This window comes from Canis lupus, chromosome 28 (assembly GCF_048164855.1).
Source record: "Canis lupus baileyi chromosome 28, mCanLup2.hap1, whole genome shotgun sequence".
Lineage (NCBI taxonomy): Eukaryota > Metazoa > Chordata > Mammalia > Carnivora > Canidae > Canis > Canis lupus.
In genome coordinates, this window is record NC_132865.1 from 15,060,844 (window position 1) to 15,085,961 (window position 25,118).

The 25,118-nt window shown below is 36.2% G+C and overlaps 1 long non-coding RNA gene across 8 annotated transcripts in view; it reads right to left on the reverse strand.

The window, feature by feature from the left end:
• LOC140620225 (uncharacterized) overlaps positions 1-25,118 on the reverse strand; it is a 96,094-nt gene that overhangs the window by 41,693 nt on the left and 29,283 nt on the right. For 7 of the 8 annotated variants that reach the window (XR_012020002.1, XR_012019999.1, XR_012020003.1 and 4 more), the window contains exons 2-3: positions 18,271-18,406; positions 5,923-5,983 (exon numbers count right to left, since the gene is read on the reverse strand). This is a non-coding gene — a long non-coding RNA (uncharacterized lncRNA). The remainder of the gene's footprint in view (positions 1-5,922; positions 5,984-18,270; positions 18,407-25,118) is intronic. The other variant, XR_012020000.1, reaches the window with a different exon arrangement.

Sequence of the window (25,118 nt, forward strand, 5' to 3'; positions counted from 1 at the left end):
CACATCTTTTTTTATCCATTCTTCTGTTGATAAACATCTGGGCTCTTTCCATAGTTTGGCTACTGTGGACATTGCTGCTATAAACATTGGGGTGTAGGTGCCCCTTCGGATCACTACATTTATATCTTTGGGGTAAATACCTAGTTTAGAAGAAATGTTGAAAAAGAAAACAAAAGCTGGTGGTATGATAGTTCCAGACTTCAAGCTATATTATAAAGCTGTAATCATCAAGATGGTATGGCACTGGCACAAAAACACACATATAGATCAATGAAACAGAATAGAAAATTCAGAAATGGACCTTCGACTCTATGGTCAAGTAACCTTTGACAAAATAGGAAAGAATATCCAATAGGAAAAAGACAGTCTCTTCAACAAATGGTATTGGGAAAATTGGATAGCCACATGTGAAAGAATGAAACTGCACCATTTTCTTACACCATACATAAAGATTAGTTATTTTTATTAACTGCTAAAAACAATTTTATATATATGGTGACATGCAACTTTTGAAAATTATTTATTTGGAAAGAAAATCTATTTAGTTACTTATTTAAATAATTTTCTTACCTACCTCTTCCTCACTCTGGTTTATTGGAGAAAATGGTTATATTTAAGCATCTCTAGGATAAACATATCTGTTATATTTGCAAAGAAGAAAAGAAAATAGTTCTTTATAATTGATTTTTTTATAAGTAAATGTTAATTAATTTTGAGGTTATTTAGCATATGCAGTAGAGGCTGTGAGCTCATGATCCCCTAGGCCTATCTGGTCTGCAACCATGTTTTATTTGTCTCCCAGAATCTTGGCCTTTACTATATTCTAAAAAGATATACATGTTCTATCATTAAAAAATTTCAGAGAATTTAATGGAAATCTAGATTCCTAGCTTCTCTTAAAACACTTGGAGTATCTAGAGATACTAATAAAGTATCATAAGAAAGCATAGTAGCAGTGAAGAATAGGAGTTAAGTAGATTGCCCCCTTCGTATGGAGCATGCATTCTCCAGCAAATGGTCTCTATCTTTCCTTGTAGACTCCTATTCTGCACTTTCATACATGTTGTGTGCCTGATAACTGACAGGATTTGAGTTTGCATTTTTTTAAATATAAGGGATATCTATGGATCCAACTCATCTCTAGATTGCCTTCTAGATTCATTACAAAATGACCAGGAAAATGCCTCTGGATATTAGTAAAGTTAACAAAGAAACAAAAATCTTCTTTCTCTACTTTTTCCTGATCTCTTTTTTAGGGGTTTTGAAGAGAAGGATTCTTTTTTTTACTTATCTTTCCACCTCCTTAACAAATATGGACACACTTTTATTCCTTTTCATTTGCCTTTTGTCACCATTTTGGTAAAATGGAGGCACAAGATAGCTTGACATCTAATTTTTTAAATTATCCCTCTTTGTTGAAATAAGCTAACATCTTTTTAGCCTTCTGGAACTGGCTTCCCACAAAACCTGTACTCAAAAACCTCATATATGACCTGGTTTAGTGATGATTAGGATTTTAAAAAGATGAGAAACTTTATATTGTGTAGTGACTTCCTGGGCTGGGTTTTGATTGCTTTCTCATTTTGTTTGTATATACAACTTGCAATGGATGATTCTCCACTGTGACCATTCCACTTCTCCAATTCTGGTTGGACCATCTTTTTAACTCCATCTTAGAAATAAGAAGTCATATAGCCTAATTATTTTGTTTGCCTACATGACTATAATATTCTTGGCTTAAGTGAATCTTATAAAATTGTAATAAGCAATGTCAAGTTTGTAAATTTCAAATGCCAGTTTTCAGATATAAACTGTAATCTGAAGGGGACACTTCATAAAAAATACATAACCTTCATCTTTTCATCTTAAAAACCTCTGACTTCTTTCCTGAACTGCAAACCATATGTTTATAAGTGTGTATTGTGTCTCTTGTAGCCCCTACTCAAGCATTCACATTTACATGAATCTAGGTGGTAGCATATAGGGAAATAGCTAACAACTAATGAGTGCCAGCTATTAGCTCAAGATAGTAGTAATTTCATTTAATTCTCAGAATAGCCTCTAAGGTAACTACTATCATTATTTTATTTTGCAGATCATATATAACCGAATCAAAGCTAGATTAATTTGCTCCAAGACACAGTCACATGGATTCAGGCCAGGGAACTGGCTCCAAAGTCTGTGCTCTTAACCTCCTCTCTATACTGTCTCCTGAAAAGTGTATAGGTGTTAAATCTGAGTCATTGTAGGGAAATTTTTGCAACTGGTATTTCAGGTCTTATACAAAGTAGTTACTTTAGAAATGGCATTAATCATCAGATAGCTCTGAAGAAACCAGGTGGGAGAGACCTAGGGAAGTGAAAGGAGACTCAGGCCAGAATTTGCACAGAAACATGTCCTTTAGCTACTTCCTTATTTTTTTTTAAAAAGATTTTATTTATTTATTTGAGATAGGGAGTGAGCATGAGCCAGAGGTCAAAGGGGGAAGGAGAGGGAGAAGCAGGCTCCCCACTGAGCAGGGAGCCCAACATGGGGCTCCATCCCAGGACCCCGGGATCATGACCTGAGCAGAAGACAGATGCTTAATCGACCGAGTCACCCAGGCGTCCCTAGCCACTTCCTTCTATGTTTCACAGAACTACACCTTATTTTGTTTGTATATCAACTTCAGATTGTTGCTGGATGCATAGAATGAGTTATGCACATAAACACACACACACACACACACACGCATAAACAAACATACCCCCCCCATAAAATTTGTTTAATGTAAATGTTCTGTAAACTACAGTAGTAGTAGTAGTTTGCTTTTTTTTTTTTTGATGACCTTATAACACCACAATATAAAATAGAACAAAATAAAACAAAAATGAAAGCGATTTCAAATATTGCTCAGGAATGCCTAGACCTGAAAGCTTTAGGTAACATTTTCAGAACCATGGGAACTTTAGCCATCGCAGGGTGATAGACAAAATAATCCCAAAGATATTCAGAGCCCAATCCCTGTGACTTGTGCATAATTTATTTTACATGTAAAAGAAAGTTTGAAGATGTGATTAAGGACTTTGATACTTGAGTATTATCCTGGATTATTCAAGTGGGTCCAATCTAATCACAGAGTCCTTAAAAGAGGGGAGATGTGTTGATGGAAGCTAATCAGATTTGAAGACACTGGCTTTGAGTGGAAAAGGAGCCATGAGCCAAAGAATGCATGTGGCCCCAAGAAGCTGGAAAAGAGAATAATATAGACTCTCTTGGAAAGCCCTGTTAACATCTTGATTTTAGCTCAGTGAAACCCATTTAGGACTTTTGACCTCCAGATCTGTAAGACAAATTTATGTTGTTTTAAGCCATTAAATTTGTGATAATTTGTTACAAGCAGAAATAGAAAAGCAATGTGGACAATCTCTTGGGAACAGCAGTCTCTCAAAGATGACCTATCAAGACTATCCTTTGGGAAATTTCGATTCCTAGGCACATGGCTTATTATGACATAAATCAGTAAATATCTGCAAAAAAGAATTTTGACTTTATATGATGGATTTTCCTTGTCAAAAATTATTTCTTGTTTAGTTTTTAATAAATATTTGAGAAAATATCAGCTTGATTTTTTAATTTAAGAAAACAAACTGAACAATGAATGTTCCTTTCTTTTGCAAATAAAAATATTTCCAAAATACATAAAGCTTATCTTTTAAGTGTTTTATGCTCATGAATAATCTTTGTAGAATGCAAAAAAGTTCTAATATATATTATTTATTTGTATAACCAGGTAAAGCAACTTCTCTTTTGTTGCTATTGTAAATAAATTTATCTTTGAGGATTCAACTTACAATTTCAATTTTTTTTTAAATTTTTTTTTCATTTATTTATGATAGTCACACACACAGAGAGAGAGAGAGGCAGAGACATAGGCAGAGGGAGAAGCAGGCTCCATGCACCGGGAGCCTGACGTGGGATTCGATCCCGGGTCTCCAGGATCGCGCCCTGGGCCAAAGGCAGGCGCTAAACCTCTGCGCCACCCAGGGATCGCAATTTCCATTTGATTCAGTAATAAATTACATGTAATCAAGTTTCTGATAATCTCCTTTGCAAATCTCCATTGTGCAAATGTTTTCAGTCTCAGTACAAAGTCATGGTTCATTGGATAGTGAAAGCACAGATGTTTTGGATTCTACAGATAACAATAGAATTGGAAATGTAAAATATTTTAGAATTTATGTGTAAATAAGTCTTGTTTACATTAATTGCTTTATCAGGTTAAGAAGACCCTTGAAAAAACAGGGCATGATTCTTAATGATAAAGAGTTTAGAATTTTAAACACTTTAAAGTTTATGATAATAGAATAGAATTTGAAGGTGAATTTTTATGAAATTCTTTGCTTTAATGAGTTTTGAAAATATACCAAAAAAGCAGTGAATACTAAGATTAAATCTGAGAGTTTTTTCCCTACAAATTCACTGTTAAAAATAGATTTTTAAAATATAGTTGGTTATTGAAAATATTTTAAACTGTAGAGTAAGTTTAGGTTTGACATGTTTAAGCTTGCAATTACTTTCAAAATCATTATATGAACAAGATATGTTTTGTGAATATTAATGGGTAGATCACACACTTCTTTTAATCTCCAGTACAGTCAGATAATTTACATGGTTATTATGTGTTTTCTGGTTTATATTCTACTTTTGACAAAGAAAACTATAATATTAAAAGAAGCTTATTCATACACCGTATGTAGAGAGTTTAATGTAATCATTTTACAACATATTTCATTTCTTTTTGGCCATTTTTAAAAAATTAGGCTCCATCCCCACTCCAAGCCCATAGGGCTTGAACTTCTGACCCTGAGATCAAGAATTGCATGCTCTTCTGACTGAGCCAGCCAGGTACTCTTTGGCCATTTTCAAAGATAAGAAATAAAAATTTTAGTCTGGAATAGGAGATTTCAGAAACTTTAGAGATCTTACAAAGAGAGATCCCTGGGTGGGCTCAGCGGTTTAGCGCCTGCCTTGGCCCCAGGGCGTGATCCTGGAGACTAGGGATCCAGTCTCACAACAGGTTTCCTGCATAGAGCCTGCTTATCCCTCTGCCTGTGTCTCTGCCTGTTTCTCCCTCTCTCTCTCTCATGAATAAATAAAATCTTAAAAAAAGAAAAAAGAAGAGACATTCTTTGTTATGGTTCCTGAAATAATTCTTTAAAAATTCTTAAAATACATAATAAGATGGAGGAGGGGCTTAAATTTCAAACATGCCATAGTCAGAAGTTATTAGCCAACAAAAAGACTTAAAATCATAAGTAATACACACACACACACACACACACACACACACACACTGCAAAATCTATATGTCTTACTTGTAAACTGGATTCTGTTTTTACAAGAACTCAATCATTTGTATCTTGTATTTGTTATTGTTTACACAGTGACGTTGTTTGAATCATTGTCCATGAAATCATTTGTCCACCTCTAATCTTTAGAAGATAAGCAACTTATAAACTATATTAAACTTAATATAGCAATATGTTATCAACTCTAAAAGCATCTTTAAGTTTGGGGAACTATAAAGTATATCCGAGGACTCGTCAAACAAATATAAGATTTGTAATGGCTGTTTACTTTTTGCTTAGAATTCACAGAATTTGATAGGTAGAAGGCTACTGAAAGCTAATTCAATCCCAATTCTGTCTCATACCAGGCAAACTATTTAACCTTTGAGTCTCATTTTTCCAATCTGGAAAATGGGGCTCATAACACCTACTCACAGATTCCTTATGAATAGTGATTAAGATAATGAATATAAAGGACTTAATAAGACATTTGGCATATATTGAGTGCTCAAAGGTTTATTATTATCACTATTACCCAAGAAATGTTAATTATTATAGTTATTCTTTTTCTATAAATATTTATATTACTTACTAATATTACCCTTAGAAGATTCTTTATGGTTTCCTAGGTTATGACTCAGTATGTCAAAGCTCTAAATAAAAGCAGAAAATTTTAGTTAATATTTCAGTTCTTGAAAATGGATGACTCTGATCCCACTCACCTACCCAAACAAACAAATATAAAATAAACAAAACTCCAATTGCTACCCACTATCCACCAAATCAAAGACCTCTTTGCCTTATCAGTTTTTCCCTAGTTCAACCTCAAGCTACATTTCCCTAATTTGCAGACACACAAAACCACATGCTCTTCTCTGAGCTTGTCCAAAGTTTTCCTGCTGTCTTTTGCTCAGGTTGTTCCTGTCTATGGCCCTAGATAAACACCCTGTAGAAACCTCAGGGTTTCATGGGAGAGGTTTGATGTAGCACACTGGTAGACTTATTTCTACTTTATTTCCTCCGAAACTTATTAACCATTTGAAAACAATTCTGTACCTCAAAGATCTGAGGGGAATTTGGACCAATGAGAATAAGTTACTATCTCAGAGAAATCAGAGCATTTTACCTTTTGGAGACCAAGTTAGACCTTCCAATTGTTAACCACTAAGTGAAATCTAGAGCCACACTGCTACACGGCATGAGTTTTTAACAAGTCTCCTTCTTAGGAGTATCTTTCTCCTATTTCAATAACGGAACAATACATTTGCTACCACTACCCTTGGTGACAAGTTCTTGTCTTTGCTCTGTCTATAAGATTATAAAATCTTATTTTTTAGTCTCAAAAGCAGCTACTTCAAAAATGTACATTTAAGTCCCATTTAAGAAATCCAGCACTCATCCTGGGCCATTGTCCTTCTCAATTCCTGCTGCTTTCATGGCTGCTCTTTCCAGAAAGCTCCCTATGTATGACATACCCTCCCTCCGTTCCTCTCAAAATCCTACCTATAAATGGACCAAACAAATGTTAGCTCCTTTATAAAGCCTTTTCCAATCTCTAAAAGGCTTGAAACATTCTATTTACAAACTCTTGAGAAATCGTTCACACCATTTTGGACCATAGTTTTCAGTGGTGTACTTATCTTCTCGTCTTTTCTTGCTGGATATTAAGTCTGTTTAGTCTCATTCTTGTTTGTATCCTCTGAAGGCTGTCTCACAATGCCTTTCATCAAGTAGGTGCTCAGTAAATATTTCACTTATTGTGATGAATGAAAATTTTCAATGTTAAGTCCCTAAAGGTAAAAATCAGGGTTTGTTTGGGTTTTTTTTGACCCAGACTATATATAGAATCTTAGCCCAGTCCTGTCTTCAAAGTGACATTTATCCTCTTTGGTGTACTCTTCATTAATATTTTCTTGCAGATGTTAAAGTGAGACAAGTGGAAATGAAAAGAAAATGCAATGTGTTAAATCACATCTGTATTTTAGGAAAAACTCAGGGCGGTTTCAATTGAGGTCATGCCAAAAATTTTCACCTAGACAAATCATAAAAATCAGCTTGACTAAAAATTTTTTAATGTTGAACCCATTTAACCAGAAAAGTGGATGTCTTTTATTTTTAAATAGTGGGACTGACATTTTTACATTTTAATTATTTAGGCACTGGTTACACTCAATATCTATAAGGTGACTTTTCATTTTATTTTACCATCAGCATCATCATTAGGAGGGCATATGGGGCTGTGTTGGGGTTGGGAAATCTATGGAAATAAGTGTTACAGCATTTGGTAAGAAGTAATGCAATTTTAAAAAAGGTTCTTTAACCGCTTTTGAGCCCATATATGAAAATAACAATAAGAATTATTTTATCTTACAGGGGTTTTTGAAGATTAAACTATTATTCTGTGAAAGTGAATTACAAAATATACAAAATTCATTATATTATTTGGGAGGCACATATGAGATGAATGTCTTATGGAAATTATCTTTGGACTTCCAGCCACTGGTTTTGATGGTAGCAAATGGAGCCGGTGGAAAACGTTTATTCTTTACATTGCTTCTGAAAGTGCAAGAAAAATTATCCTGGGGAAGAAGTATCACTGAAGTTTGAGTGGGAGAATTTCCTCTTGTAAAATTACTGATGTCTATACCACTTAACCTGTCTTCAAATAGGAATCAGTCTGTGGAAATGTTTATGCTCACTCTCTTTCTCTCATAAATAAATAAATAAATAAATAAATAAATAAATAAATAAATCTTCGAAAAAGGAAAAGAAACTGATTTTATGTTATTGTGGTACAAATGATATTATTAAGCAGGGGTCTTGCTCGGCCATGAAATATGGATGGGTTGTTTAATATGCATGTAGATGACACATTTCTAATTAATTCTAATGGTCATTACAATTTGTTGAATTCTAAAAAATGGGTTAATGCCTTATAATACTATATCTTGGACAGTATTGATGTTATTCATTTTTCAAATGTTTACCATCACTCAGATGTATTATAAATACATTCATGTTGAATCAACCAAAGAGAACATAACTGGGAAAACTTAGTGCTGTCTTGTCTATATACTGCCTTCCAGTAGGATTAGAATTTAATAATTTACTGAGTGAAGTCTTATAATATTGAAATATTAACTGATTATTCTCTGTAGTTCCATAATAGCCTTCAGGCCATCGACTGAAATTAGATTGCAAGTATGAGGCTTACCACCTGAAAGAAAAGCTAAAAAGGAGGAAAACAAGATTAAAAGCCTTGGCTTTTGTCTTCCATGTAATACAATGGTTCTCAACTAGGGGTGATTTGCCCACCTCACAAGATGTTTGGCAAGGTGTAGAGAAATATTTGGTTGTCACATCAGGGAAGGGAATGCTATTAGAACCTGTGGTTAGAGGCTAAACACCCCATAAGCACAGGGCAGCTTCCCACACAAGAATTATCTGACCCCAAATGATGGTAGTGCTGAGGTTAAGAAACTCTGATCTAGAGATTTTTGAAAAATGCAGGGTTGACATAATGCTTTTTGATTTAAAAAAAAATGGCTCTTGGCAAATTGAATTTAAATTAAAACAAAAAGATGGCTCAATTTTATTGAGTGCATATTACATGCTGTATGCTGATTGAAGACTCATATATTTTTATGCATTTATCTTCAGAACAATCCAATGAATATAGGTAATTATAATTTTCATACGATAATGATGAGGTAAAGCAGTTTGTATCAATTCATACAGATAGCCAGTGGTGGAGGCAGATCTCAACCCTGGGAGATCTAATTCCAGAATTGACTTACCCAACCACTCTGGCCTGCTCCTAAGACTTGCAATAGCCAGAGTCTCATAGAGAGAGAAGTGTTTGGTGGGAATTTGCAAAAGGCCAGGAGTCCTCAGAGAATGAGATTTATACCATCAAGAAAATGATTGGGAGGACTAAGTTGATGTTGTAAGAACCTGTTTTCCAAACATAAAGGAGATAGATTTTGATGGTCTAAGGAAAACAACAAAACAAATTGGTAGAAAGAGAGAAGTCCATGTGAGAAGAATGAAGATAGAAATTCTAGATGGGTTTGGGGATTTCTGAGTACTGAGTGAACCTATCCTTCACCTGCCAGGGAGTAGCTTCACGCAGAAATATTTACACCAGTTTGGTATATCAGGTTGGAAAATCCAGGCTGACACTATGCTTACCTCAGGGGGTGTTTGGCAGAGGATGTTGCTGAGATGTCACCACTGCTCCTCTTCCCAAAGTGGGCCACCGGACTCTCAGAGTGGCATGGGAGAAAGTATGCAGAGTTTCCTAATTGCTCTAAGAAGGACACAAAAGTGTCTGAGAAAGTTCTGCAGATGAGAAGCATCATGGAAATGGCGAGGTGATGACATCTATGAATGTGATGTACTGACCCCACACCATAAAGAGGCTGGATGGGCAGCAGTAGATGGCAACAAAGATTGATGCCAACAAAGATGACATCTTATAAGGACCAGAGCTGACACTGTGCTTATGTAAAACATAGCCCCCTTGTCTCAGCCCTGGCATGTGAACTCATCAGGCTGTCTGAGAACATGAAGTCAGCCCTGTGGGGAGGAAGGAAGCCCGACAATCTTGATCTTGAGAGTTAATAAGTGAAAGGACTAAATAGACCCTAATTGAGATGAAATATTCCTGCAACAGCATAATGGAGACTTATGATGGAAAGAGTTGGGTTAAAGAAAGTAAAGTTGCATTTGTGAGCTCCAGACTTTTATGTCTTTGACATTCAATTATGCTACATGTATCTATGCAAGACACAAATGAGGAGTGGAAATTAACATTTTCATGAGAAAGGCTTGTGATATTCTGGCTTTTGTCTTTCTCTACTGCAACCTAATCCCTTAAACTACTATCCAAAGAATATTTAGAAAATACTTCTTTGCACACATCACTTAATTTGTCCAAACTTCAGGGTTTCCCTTAGTTTATAGATAATATCCAGACTTTGTGCTAATCTTCCACAATTGAGTTTTTGTGTAATTCTCTCTGGCCCTAAATGTAATTTCCCTCCCCACCCCCAGGCAAGATTCTCCCTTTTACCCAGACAGATCTATTAGATTTCTTACAGGTACCTGGACCAGCTTACCTCTTTGTCTTGGACCGTAATGCTCTTTGAGTCTGGAATATCTTTTCCTTTCCTTTTGGCATGTCTAATTATAAATCTCTTTCAAAATCCATACTCATGTCACACATGGTTTATAAAGCTTTCTCCAAATACCCCAATCATAACTCCTGGAAATGACAGCTATATATTCACTGGCATGTGGACAATCTGGCTATGCTTTTATCAAGGCTTTTATTTGAATTGCAAAGAGGTCTCAGGTTTTCTAACTGCAACTATTCATATTTTGAATGCTGAGTTTCCATTAACTATAATTCTTTATGGTCCCCAATTTGCTTCTTCACAGATATAAGTAATGCTCAATTTAAAAAGTTTCTTTTCTTTCAATGCATTATCTTTGAAATGCCTCTTACTCGGGAGTGGCTTTGCTTTCCCTGCAATGTGCTTTCTGAATTGAAGTCAAGAAGTATGAGTTGTAGCAAAGATGATCATGGCTTTTAGTGTGAGGAGACATTTACCAGATGAGATGCCATCTAGGAAAGTTTTCTTTACTGTGTAGAAATCCCTTTACTTTATCAAACAGCTCACCCCATCTGGAGTAGACAAGCATATTTGTATTCATTTGGTGTGGACAATGTATATATGAGATAATTAGCATGCAACTGACACTAAAAGGTTAATTAGGATAAATTGATTTTAGCAGGAGTCCTCCTATTCAAGGAAATTGGGTCATATATTTGGCCAATTAACCCAAAAGTCAGCCAAATGTGAAATAATAATATAGTTTTGTGCAGTGAAGAATTAAGTTAACTTAAAGAGGGTTCTGGCCTTTGCCTTTGGCTACTGGAAGGTGATTTCTAGTCTCCTGGGGTATCCTTCCCAGTAGGAGTGTCTTTGTTTGCCTTGGGAAGAACTGAAGACTAAAGATGTTAGCTTGAACCTCTGGCAGGTAGTGGAGACTAAAAGACAGCCCTGTGGGTGGTATGTGATAGAGCTCCAATAAAAACTCTGCACACCAAAGGCTTGAGTGCACTTCCCTGGGTGACAATACTCTGTGCATACTGTCATGCATCAGTGCAGGGGAAGTAACATGTTCATGATTTCATGGGAAAAGGACAACAGAAACTCCCCATGTGGCATTTCTCTTGGACTCCTTCCTATGCTTTCTTCCTTTGGCTTATTTTGGCTTATACTTTTTCTCTGTTGTAAATCAAAACTATGAATATATCAGGTTTTAATGAGCTCTGTGAATCGTTCTAGTGGATTATTTTACTCGAGAGTGGGTTGGGATTCTGCTTCCACCTTACCACATTTGAAGTTGGTGTTAGAAGTGAGAGTAATCTTTTGTATACTGTGTTCCTTCTAACTTAGTTGGCTAAACTCATAAACTCAACCCAGGTGTTCATCAGAAATGTCCATAAATCCTTTTTCTAGGCATATTGTAATGGATGTATAATGTGTGCAATAAACTGTTGTTATTAGAATGATTGGAATTTGAAGATTGTCACTTCAGCTTAACCTAGACATCTGACTGATAAACACACAAAAATAAAATCTTTGGCTTTGACTTAGAACGTAGAAAGGTATTTTTTTTTTTTTTACAGGTATTTCAATAGATGTTTTCTTTGTGTATGGATTCAGTGGTTACAGGTCTAGCCAAGATAATTTTTTTCTATTTTTTATGGAAGCTATGATCAATTACTCTAATTCTGAAACAAGTATCTTCAATTACTTGACTAATTTGCTTCTCTCTCTCTTTTTTTTCATTTTGTTTATTTAGTTGACTGAATAAATCAACCCCATAAATCTAATAAACATTTCTCAGAAATAGAGTATAACCAATCTCAGCACAGGATCCTTCTAGATTTCTCCCTTTATTTTTGTACTCATAATTCATGTGTATATGTAAGAATTCCTTGAATAATGTAATCCTAATAAAAATCTAACAGACATAAAATGGTTTGGGACTAAATGTGATAAAACTCTTAATAGGCATACATTGTATAGGCATGTATTGTATATACAACTTGTAAGAGGGAGTATTCAGGCACACAAATGGACATTTTAAGATTGGAGAGTATTTCATGTGGTGTAAACATCTGTATTTAAGTTTTATGTATCTAATGGAAAGTATTAGCTAATAAGACAAATTAATTAAATTGTGGGTGGCTAGGAGAGCTCCTGCAGTAATTGATGAAGAAGATAAGATTTGGAGGTATTGCCTTTGATACAGTACATAAACTTTAAATGGTGTACAGTATTTTAACTTATAATACCCAATCTGTAGCTGCTTTCTTAACCTTTAATTTCTGTTCTATTTTCATTCATTTTGCTTAAATTATGGTGTGTACCAGGAAATTCTTTTTTTTTTTTTAAGATTTTATTTCTTTATTCATGAGAGACATGGAGAGAGAGAGAGAGAGAGAGAGAGACAGAGACACAAGCAGAGGGAGAGGCAGGTTCCTTGCAGGGGGCCTGACATGGGACTCGATCTTGAGTCTCCACGATCACACCCTGGGCCAGAGGCAGGCACTAAACCACTGAGCCACCAGGGGTCCCCCAGAAATTCTTATAAAGAGAAATATTCAGTAGCATAAGTAAGAAAATAGGAAAACTTTTTGCATTATCAACAATTTCATCCCTGACACAATGTAATATAAAGTTATAAAGTAATTTGAATTTGTGTGTGGCAAAAAGTAAATCTAGATGTCTCATTATATTGCTGAGAAGAGTAAAGTAGCCAATATATGTGTTTCTAACAAGCAGTTATAGGGAGTGGCTTGATTTACCCAAGTAACTACATCTGTTTTCAATCCTACCTCATCTGGGTAGCCAGTGGTAGTAGTGTTTCAGAATACTGCAGCTGGTAGGTGCAAATTTCTTGGTTGATTAAAGGAGTTTATTCCTCCAAAAAACTCAATGCTGCCAATGTTGGGGAAATCCCTTTCAGGCACAGGATTACAATCTCATTCTTGGGAACCCATTAGTGCAGCTCTATTGTTTTACAAACAAGGGGCTCCAGTGTCCAAGAGGTTTTTCTGGACTTGCTCATACACAAATAACTAATGGAAAACTCACATATTAGATCCAAGGTCTCCTGCCTCTGATCAAACTTTATTTGATCTATTATTACTAGGCTCTATTGTCAAATCTAGTCTAGAAAATCGTTGCACATTCAATCACTATTGTTTTATTTTACCACTAAGCCTATTTGCTTCTTATTTTATCACTTTCTTTAGAAAATGTTGATTTCTATTTTGCAAACTCTAGCAACTTTTTCACAAGCTCTTCTGTACTCTTTTTTCTCTCAAAAATTTGTAGCCATTTTTCTATGACGAGAAATATAGAGCTAAATTGTAATTTTTAACCAATGTATAATCTTCTGATATATAAACATGTAGCATACTTTTAAAATTAACCAGTTGCTTCTCTGTACAGGAGAATGGGAGTGACTACCAGGATGTTCTCTGGTCCCTGGCCTAGATGATTGATCCAGGGGTGGAAATATTGATGTTCTGAAATTTCCCACCTATATATCTAAGAAAGTGTTTGTTTTCATTTACTTACTTAGCAGTCAGTGGTCCCTTTCAATTTAACAACGATTATTTTTCTTGAGCACTAGGAAATTTTATTGTTATTACTTTATTTTTTTTTTTTCATTTTAAAAGTTTGAGGTATAATAATTGACAAATGATTTTATACAAGTATCAGGCATATAACATAATGATTTTAATCTGTATATATTGTGAAATGATCACATTAACTCCAGTTAACATTTATTACCACACATAATCACAATTTTTTTTTCCAGTGATGAGAACTTTCAGGATTAACTCTCTTAGCAACATTCAAATATACAGTATGGTATTGTTAACTATGGTCGCCATGCTGTAGCTTACATCCCCATGAACTGTGTGGTTTATAACTGGATGCTTGTACCCTTTTACCTCCTGATTCATTTCACCTACCCCTCACCCCCTACCTCTGGCAACCATCAATCTGTTATTTTTACTTATGAGTTTATTTCTGTTTTGTTTTGTTTTCACTGTTAGATTCCACTTACAAGTGAGATTACACAGTGTTTGTCTTTCCCAGTCTGACTTATTACACTTAACTTTATGCTCTCAAGGCCCATCCATGTTGTCACAATTGGCAAGATTTCCTTCTTATTGTCTTTAATTAATTAATTTATTTGGATTTTATTTATTTATTCACGAGAGAGACAAAGAGGGAGGCAGAGACATAGGCAGAGGGAAAAGCTGGCTCCCCGAGGGGACCCTGATGCGGGATTGGATCCCAGGACCCTAGAATCATGACCTGAGCTGAAGGCAGATGCTCAACTACTGAGCCACCCAACGTGTCCCTTATTGTCCTTATTTTAAAAACAATTTCACCAATTTCTTCCTTTTCTCTTTACAGAAGTCCTATTAATCAGAACTTAGATGCTCTTTTTTTTTTGTTACTCTATTCATGCAACACATTTTCCCAAAATTTAGTTCCTTAAAGCAACCTTCTAATTTTGTTCATGATTTTGTAAATTAGGATTTTTGAAAAAGATTTATTTATCTGAGAGAGAGAGTGGGGGGAGTGACAGAGGGAAAGGGAAGACAGCCTTAAGCAGACTCTGTGCTGAGCACTGAGCCCGACCTGGGGTGGGATCTCATTACCCTGAGATCAGGATCTGAACTGAAAACAAGAGTTGGACACGTAATGGACTGCACTATAAATTAGGATATTTGGAGAGACTTCAGGCAGGTCTCATGAGGTCTCATGTGGGGGGTTCTAAAGCAGTTGCAGTCAGATTTCAGCTGGCTTGTCATCATCTGATTAGCTAGACTGGACGTTCAAAATAACTCATCCATAAGGGGGCAACTGATGCTGGCTGTCAGCTGGGAGCTCAGTTGGAGCTGCCAACTGGTGTGTCTACATGTGGCTTCTTCACATGGCTTGGACTCCAACTGATTTCTTTCTTCGGAAACTTGTGGAATTCTCTAAGCTTCCACTGTGTGGTGAATTTATATTCTGCCTTTTGAATCTGTCTTTGCTATCCTGTTTTTTTTTTTTTTTTTAAGTAAACATTTTAGGGAAACATAACATAGTGGCAGAAATGTATGTAGATCTTTTTAATCAACTATTTTTGTAAGTGAAAAAACCCATGTAATTGGTACCTAGATCAAGATGTAAAACATTCACAGCACTGCAAAACCCCCCAATTTCAGCATCTCCTGACAGGCCACTCTCCACTATCCTAACTTTGAACAGCACAGATTAATTTTGTTTGCTTTTGAATTAATTTTAATGTAATCATGCAGTATATACTCTGAATCTGGTTCTTTTCGCGGGGCATTAAGTTTATGAGAGCCAGTCATACTGTAATATTTTTGATCAATCTCTTTGTTACACTATTCCATGGCACAAAATGCTGTAATTTAATTCATCTATTTTATTGTTAATATCCATTTTTTTCAGTTTTTGGTTTTTATCAATAGTGACTCTGTAACTCATTTATTCATTCAAGTAGTTTACTTGTACTTTCTTTTGAATTTTCTACCTATACAGTTTGTCTGTGAAGAGCAGTTCTTAGAATTATTTTATGAAGCTTCTCATAAAACATATGAAAACATAAATGCGTTTACTTAGACTCCTTGCACCAGAAATCTGGTGAGCACGTTTTACATATACTTTACTAAATCTTCCCTCAGAAATGTTATATCAGTGTATCTTTCTAAAAGTGCATAAGTAGCTGCTTTGCCATAGTTTTTCTGCTACTGTATACTTTTCCATGTTAACCTTTGCTGATCTCTTGTCCAAGAATAAAACCTAAAAAAAATTGTAATGATAACTGGAAACTCACTTTGTAAGTTTGTTATATGTTTGTACTGGAATTTCTTTTTTGTAAATTGATTTATTGTTTCCTTTGATCATTTTTCTTTTCACATAAGCTATTTGAAATATAGGAAATCTGGCATAGAGTGATGTAAATAGGTAAGGATTGATACCGTGACTCCACAATTATTTTATGACATTTTTAACAGGTGACTTTCATCTCATAATTGTTACTTTCTGATATAAGATGGCTATTCTATCTCCAGCAGCAAGAAGGAGATGGGGTAAAGGCTTATACCAGCCATGTCTCCTCCACTTTCAAAGTATTTCTGGAAACTTTGTCCTATAACCTCTGCTTTTATTTCATTGTTCAGAACTAGGTCATGTAGTGACCCCTCACTACTCTGGAGCACAGAATGTAGCTATAGACAGCTTTATTGCCACTTCAAACAAAATCAGAGTTCTGTTCATAAAGGAATATGGAAGAGTGGATTGTATAGGCAGCAGCAAAATCTTCCAGGGTAGGTCAGTGGGTCCCTAACACTGATATGCATCTTCTCAAACATAGAATCTATTTACCATCATTCCAAGGAAGTGTTCCCTATCAGCCTATTCATGGTCTGGTGACCTATAATCTAAAAGATGAGTTATCAACCTCTGACACATCCATCAAGTCTTTGCTCTCGCCGCCCTGAAGAGTTTGATACTTGTTATTAAAAGGCAACCACTGTGTGTTTCCCATTGTTCCCTTTTCTGAATTGGAATCATAACTATAGTCATGAAAGAACCATAGGATTCTTACGGTATGATGTTTGAACTCTACATTGAACTCTTGCCTCATGTTCATCCCCAGTGAGTTCTGGATTTATAAATGGTACCACAGAGCTGTCCTGCCTTGAGCAAGGGGGTTAGGCTTTTATACCTGCCTGTATTGGTGAATCCTTAGCTGCTGGCCACATCTCAGTGGCATGGTTTTGTGCAACCATGCAGACATCTCTGAGTTGGTTGGCTCTGATTGGTGGAGAACTAATTGCTGGAAGAGGGTGCAACTCTCAGCCATTAGCAACCAAGAGCAAAGCAACTGTGTCTGGCAAAGGAGATCTGGGCAGGTACCCACAGCATCACCTAGCTATTCTGACAACTTCTGGTTCTTCTCTTTTAAAAAAAGTCACTTCTTTTGTTTTTTGTTTTTTGACTTCTTCTAGCCTGTGTATGTTGGGAGTGGGTAGTGGAGGAGGTTGTTCCTGCTTCATTTCTTCTATTGCTTCTTCTGAGAAGGGTGTAGGGGAGGCTGCTTTTCCTGGGTTTATTAGCTTTCCAAGGCCTCTTCCATGAGTACTGTTTGAGAGACCTAGGCAGTTTTAAGGGCTCAAAAATCACAAGCTATTGGCAGCCCGGCCTGGGATTTTGTTGGCAAAGTCAACTCCTCAAAAGCTCTCTACTTTCCTCCCAGTTATGTGCAAATGGATGCAGTTAGAATGTTTCATATACATAATGTTTAAGCATGAAGATTCCCTGGCTTTATTTAATGGCCTCATAGCTCAGGCTATTCCTCTGGGGATATTAATGGGTATTCCAGCTCCTTGGTGATGGAATTTACTGTACTTTTCTGTACATTGTGGAAATGGGAAACAGAGAAGTTAAATGCCTGACATCAGGTTCCACACCTGTGGAGACAGCTTCAATTTTACTTCCTCCCAGTCCAACATTTTGACTAAACTGCATTCACATCAGAAAGCAATCAAGATATAATTATAATATTAATGGAAACTTACTTTTATTGAGTGCTTACTATATTATGGTTATTATTCCAAATGCTTTATATAAAATAATTTCATCCTTCCAAGAAATCTATAAGGAACTCTCAAGAGGTCACATGGCTAAAAGACACTGGGTTGTTTGAGACAGTGGACAATATTTAGTAGAAAAATATTATTCTTCTAAACAGACTCCCTCATTCTGAATATCACTCCTTAGTTCTTCAAAACTATTCTTTTTTTTTCTACAAAAATACTTACTTTCCTTTGACTTTTGTCTGGTCCACGTCATGATCATTTCACATCAGACTACGGAAATTGCCACTGTCCGTATTTTCTATAGCAGGTCTCACCTTGTTCATAAGTCTTCTTATGAAGAAAGTTTCATCCTTGTCATCTAAAAAGAAATAAGTCTCATTTAGAAATTTCTCTTCATGGGGTGCCTGGGTGGCTCAGTGGTTGAGTTTCTGGCTTTGGCTCAGAGCATGATCCTGGTCCGGGAATCGAGTCCCACGTCAGGCCCCCTGTGAGGAGCCTACTTCTCCCTCTGTCTATGTCCCTGCCTCTCTGTGTCTCTCATGAATAAATAAATAACATCTTAAAAAAATAAATTTCTCTTCATGATAAATATTTGGTTAATTTAAACTCCTTTTCAAGACTATTTTTTTCTGCCAGAGCTTCGTCTTTCCTTTTTTCCCAAGACTGTGACTGGGTTTTGGTGGAAGCTCACCTCTCTCTGTGGTGGTGAGGAAGGAGGCCTGTTGTCTTCCTTCTGTCCTTTGGGTCTGCACCAAACTCAGGGGTATAGAAAGCCTCCATTTCTCCTGTGATATGCTGTGATATGCTGAGATGTGATCCCATCCTCTTGTCATTCCAGACATTCTGCTCATATCCACTGCTGAAATCTGTGGTCCCTCCCTGCAGCAGCCTTGTGGTTGAGGTCTCCCCTCTCTGGCTTCATGGCACTCACCAGTGTCTTTCAAACCTCTGCACTCCATGTGGGTGTCATGGGGGCTTCATTCCAATATCTGACCCAGGCAATGGGCCTTTGGGTGCAGACAGAAGGAGGAAAACAGGCCTCCTTCCTTGCCACCACACAGGATTCATTGCCTTGGGCAGAATTCCCTAGATACTATCTTCTTACACCATAGGGGAAGAGGCAGGAAGTAAAGGAGCTTCAAGGTGTTCCTGGAGTCTCTCTAAACTTATTTGGGGCCCCTGTCAGTGTTCCTTTATGCTCCCTCTTCCCCTTCTGCAGGGACCCAGACAATATCTTCATATGAATGCATCCTCTTAAAATCTTTCTCAAGCGCATTTCTCAGCATCTCATCCATAGAGTAATACGTAGAATAATTATATTCTTAGACTCTTAAGCTTTATTCTTAATGCATGAAAGGAAGCTGTGGTATTTAGGATAATTTTTGTTCTGCCTCTCAACAATTTCAGGCTTTCAAGACTCACTGTAATTAAACATTACAACTCTTCCAGCCTGGGAGAATAAATTCTCACCTTTTCAACCCGGAATTCAACACCTTTCACAATTTGATTTCCAACCTCTCTCTCCATTTTCGAAGTCTCTGTGTCCAAAAAAGACTTCCATCTCTTATTCCTGCTAGTACCATTTATCTACACTTAAATGTCCTTCTCTCTCCGTCTGCCTCATCTGCTCCCAATTCCCTCCTCAGCAAAGCCTTTCCTCCCCTCCAGTTAACCATGGTACCTTTCTCGCCTTGGTTTTTCAGAATAAGTTCTGCCAATTTTGCAATCTCCTCCATCATTTGATTTTCCTTTTTCAGCCCCTGAGTGTTGGCAGTTCTCAGCATTCTTTGCCCTGTCCTCTTATCTGGTGGGTTTTCTTTGGTTGATCCTACTTGCTTCTAGTTCTCAACTACCACCTCTAGTCAATGGCTCTTAACACTGCATCTCCAGTCCTCACATCTGTCTTGAAGGATATTGTTTCTTTAATGGAGTCAGTGATCTCTCCTGCAGGTACCTCAGACTAAAGGTGTTCAAAGCTGACTTACAGAAATGGAAAACGGAAAGCTGTTATTTTTATAATCTTAATACTCGAGGCCAATTCTGTTGCCTCAAGATGAAGAAATCACCAAGACAGATAAAGAATTTAGAATGTAGGAAATTCAGATTTATGAAAGTTAAGTATTAATTTGCCATAGGGAAGGTCAATGGATGCATGTAGGTATAAAATTCATCCTATCTGCCCAAAAGTTGGAAGCAGTAACACTGACTCATTTATGTTCTATTTTTGTTCCTTATAAACATCTTGGTCTTTATCATAAATGTTATAAAATTTTATTACCAAAGAATTGGGAAAATAAAACTAAAAAGAGAAAAACACAAATGACTCCTAAGTTCACCATCCAGAAATAATAACCAGTCAATTATTAAATTATATTTCATCTTGATCTTTTTTTCTATGTATATATATTTAACCTACTTAGTTTTTTTTTTTTAAAGATTTTATTTATTTATTCATGAGAGACACACAGAGAGAGGCAGAGACATAGGCAGAGGGAGAAGCAGACTTCATGCAGGGAGCCTGATATGGGACTTGATCTTGGAATCCCAGGATCATGCCCTGAGCCAAAGTCAGACACTTAACCACTGAGCCACCCAGGCATCCCTTAACCTACTTGTTTGAATGTCATTTATTTACTTAACTATATTTAGGTAAAATTATCAAAGTACTAAGTAATGTTTTTGTTGTTTTTACTTAATATTATACTGGGAATATTTTTATTTCATTAAAATTTCCTGTAATTTCCACTTTCAATGTGTCTTACTGCCTGGATATACTATATCTCTTAATTCTCTCTTTGTTGGTACTTTAGATATTTCCAATTTTATTTTTCTGCTCTTAAAGCCTATAAGATGAGAGGACAGGGCAAAGAACCAAGCTGAGAACTGCCAGCACTCAGAGAGAAGCTGAGAAAGCAAAATAAATAATGGAGGAGCTTGTTCTTTAATGAACATACTTTACCTATATCTTTGATCTTATGTTTGATTATTATCTTCAAATAAAGTCCTAGAAATTGCTGTGACTAAAGTTGGGATATTTTTCCTTTTCTTCAACCAAGATTTAATCTTCCTTATCCAGTCTGATGTGGGATCAATCAGGAAGATAGCATGGATGGTTTAAATCCAACAGACCTTTTTACTACAGCTTTTCTTTGTCCAAAAAAAAAAAAAAAAAAAAATTCAATAGCTTGTCTTTGTATATTACTTGTAAAAAAAACTTATCTTTGTAAATTGGAGACTTCTCCGAATGCATATGCATCTCCACATGCTCATTCCTCAGATTCCTCCATAAGGAACACAATAACTCCCACCTCCTGCCTCTGAGGGATGTTTAGGGTTCTAAAGCATATGAGGCCAGAGAACAAGGCTACTGTTTCAGGGAGGGACATCATAACATTCTCTTTGGTTCTCTAAGGGGAATAAAATTATTTAATATACAATCACTTATTTAATGTTTCAGGCATTGCACAATGTTCTGGATACCTGTACATTTTGGACAAAAGATATAAATATAGTTCATTTTGATTTAAGGTTCTTTTCTCCACCACAAGTGGTACTTTTAAGCACATACCGAAATCAGCAAATTTGATTCTTGAATGAGGTAATCGGTTGTTACAGCTTGAAAGTTTATATGCCCCTCCATCCTCAAAATTCACATGTTGAAGTCTTAAACCCTCAGTCTGGCTTTTTTTTTTTTTTTTTTTTTTAAATTTTTATTTATTTACTTATGATAGCCAGAGAGAGAGAGAGAGAGAGGCAGAGACACAGGCAGAGGGAGAAGCAGGCTCCATGCATCGGGAGCCCGATATGGGATTCGATCCCGGGTCTCCAGGATCACGCCCCGGGCCAAAGGCAGGCGCCAAACCGCTGCGCCACCCAGGGATCCCCTCAGTCTGGCTTATTTGGAGATGGGGCTTCTAAGAAAGTTATTAAGGTTGAATGAGATCATGAAGGTGAGACTCCAATCCCATAGGATTAATGTTCTTATAAGAAGAGACACCAAAGAGTTCTCTTTCTGTCTCTCTTTCTCCACTGGCACAGAGAAAAGGCCATGTGAGGACATAGCAAGAAGCTATTTATTTACAAGCCAGGAAGAGAGCTTTAACCTGGAACCTGCTATGCTGCCATCCTGATCTCAGACTTCCAGCTTCCAGAGCTGTGAGGACATAAATTCCTATTGCTTAAGCATCCACTTTGTTGTATTTTGTTACAGTAGCCTGAGCAGATGAATAGTTATTAACCTAATGCTATGCAGAAGCTCAGAGAGCAGGGGACAAGGGACACAAAGGTTGACTCGTTGAGCACCAAAGCCAGAAGACATGTAAGAACCTAAAATCAGAGGCTCCTGGGTGGCTCAATCAGTTAAGCATCTGTCTTCAGCTCAGGTCATGATCCTGGGATCCTGGGATCAAGCCCCATGTCAGGCTCCCTGCTCAGCAGAGAGTCTGTTTCTCCCTCTCCCTCTGTCTGCCGCTCCCTCTGCTTGTGCTTTCTCTGTCAAATAAATAAATATAATCTTAAAAAAAGAGAGAATCTAAAAATAGGCTTGCACTCTGGTGTATGGAAATGAAATCAATTTAAATAAATGAAACTAACAATAGAATATAAGTCTTATCAGTTCTTTTCAAACTTAAGTGATTCAAATAAATTGAGGAGCTTCTGAAAAAATCAAATTCTTGAACCTCAAGCCCAGAGAATGGAATTTTGTCAACTGGGGGAAGGGCTTCTGTGCTTTAAGAAAGCAATTCAAATAATTGTGATGGTTAATTGGGTTTTGCAACCACTAATCTATGTATTATAGTGCTTACTTTTTATTGCTTTTAGAAGAAAGACATTGTTTATTTTCTATTCTTAAGGTGAGCATAACAATGCATGGTGGTCAAACTCACATCGGAGCCAACTTCTCTTATAATTAAGAAGGAACTTAATAAAATCTTATGCTCAGACTTTCTCTTTATCACCTCATTCTTTTTAAATTCTCTTTTTAGGAAACTTGCCTCGAAGCATGATTCATCCTTTATTCAGCTTCAGAAGAAAACATTTAAGTCTTTGTTTCATTTCCAGGGTAAGCTTTGATTGCTTTAGAGAATCAAAAAACAATAGATTCATTTTCCCCCCACAGGACTATTTCAGAATAACAGACCTTGATTTCATTTTTATTCTCTTTTATGCTATTCTTTGTTCTATTTGTAAAGAAAATTTTCTTCTCCCTCTTATTCCCTTCCCCTCTCCTCACCACCTCCAACGTTTTCAGCCACTCTAATTTTTATGAGATCTCATTTTTGTAATTTGGAATTTGATCAAAGCTATTTAAAAAGGAGCAGATGCTTCCTGGAAAATGCTGTTGTGTCTTTGTTTTAGAGACTGTTCTACATTTGCATTGCGGATTTCTGTATTTTTCGGATTATTTACCATTGTATATGTCTTAGTTTCATTTAAAATCAACTACAATGGACTCGTAACCATCTCTAAAACGTTGTGGGGCTGATGTGGCTTTCTGTTGTTTTTAATTGCATGATATTGCTGTGTTTGAAGATGAAAAAAATAGTTGAATATTGGCAATTTCATACTTGGTGGCTAAATAAATTGAACTTCAGACAGAATAAGTGACTTTGCTCAAGATTACCTAAATGTAAAAGAATTAGTTTCAATGTGCTCTTTCACCTAAACCATAGTTGTTTCTTTTAAAAAAAAAAAGTATTTACCAACAGCTGCAGCCTGTTTTCTTGTTTTTTCCCTAAACTGAAAACAATGAGATCTTAAATTGTGCTACTTGCACATGCACACAATTCTGATTCATAGAACATACACACTGCAGTTATATTGTTTTATGTCAAGCAGGCTATTCTATGCTGCTCTGTAAATATTCAGTTTTATATGAATATACCTTTTTAAAGGTGAGAAATAGCTTATCATTTCTAGAATGTAAAATTACAGTATGAGGAATTTTTAGATTGGATATTTTTGTCTTATATTGGAAATACCTAATATATAAAGTATAAAGGCGCTGATGTTATTTTGTCTATATGATACCTATCATGTCTAGAAGCTGCTGCAAAAGGGAAGTAGTTGTAGTACAAGACCTAAGTCCTGGAAGCTTGTTCTAATAAGATTGCAAATAGTGGAAATGTTATTATATAGCTTTGGATGAAAATCTAATCAGAGTGAAGTTCTTGAACTCATAATTGTTGAAGTAAATCCATTGTTTTAATAGTCTGGTTCTTGTTACCTCCTTGTATTCGTATCTCTTCTTGTGTAACTTTGTCATGAGCAGGTTGGCCTGCCCTTCCTCTCGACTCTTTTCCATGTGACTCATTTGGCCAATGGAATGAAGTAGAAGTGATAGTGTACCAACTCCAAGCCTAACACTTATGAAGCCTTGCATATTTCTGTTTATGCTCTAGAGAAGTGGTTCTCAACTAGGGACATTTTTGGCAGTATCTGGAAACAATATTAGTTGTCACAACTTGGGGAATTCTATTGAATCTAATGAGGAGAGGCCAGGGATGCTGTAGAAAATCCTATAATCCTGACAACTCCCCACAAGAAAAAATTATTCAGTCTAAATTATCAATAATGTTGAAGTTGAGAAACTGTGTTCTTGGTAGACTGTCATACCTCAAGAAGGACCTCAGGTCTTAGGAGGAGGATGAGAGACACATGGAATAAAATGAACTTGCAGAAATATGAGCATGCCCATAAAGATAACTAATATTCAGTCTTGTGACTTATGATATTTAATAATAAATGATTTTTTTACTGATATTTTAAAATTTAATTTAATTTAAATCCTATTAATTAACATACAGAGTATTATTAGTTTCAGAGGTAGAATTCAGTGGTTCACCAGTTGGATATAACACCCAAAGCTCACTACATCATGTGCTCTCTTCATGCCCATTACCCTAATAATAAATGATTTTATGTAACTAAGTCTTGAGGTGGTTTGTTATGCAGCAATTGCTAACTAATACAACCTTGCAACAGAGAAAAGGTGAATATTGGGTGGCCGAGTCACAAGTTAATAGATCATCTTAATCAATTACCAACCAAAACATAAAATATTGAACTAT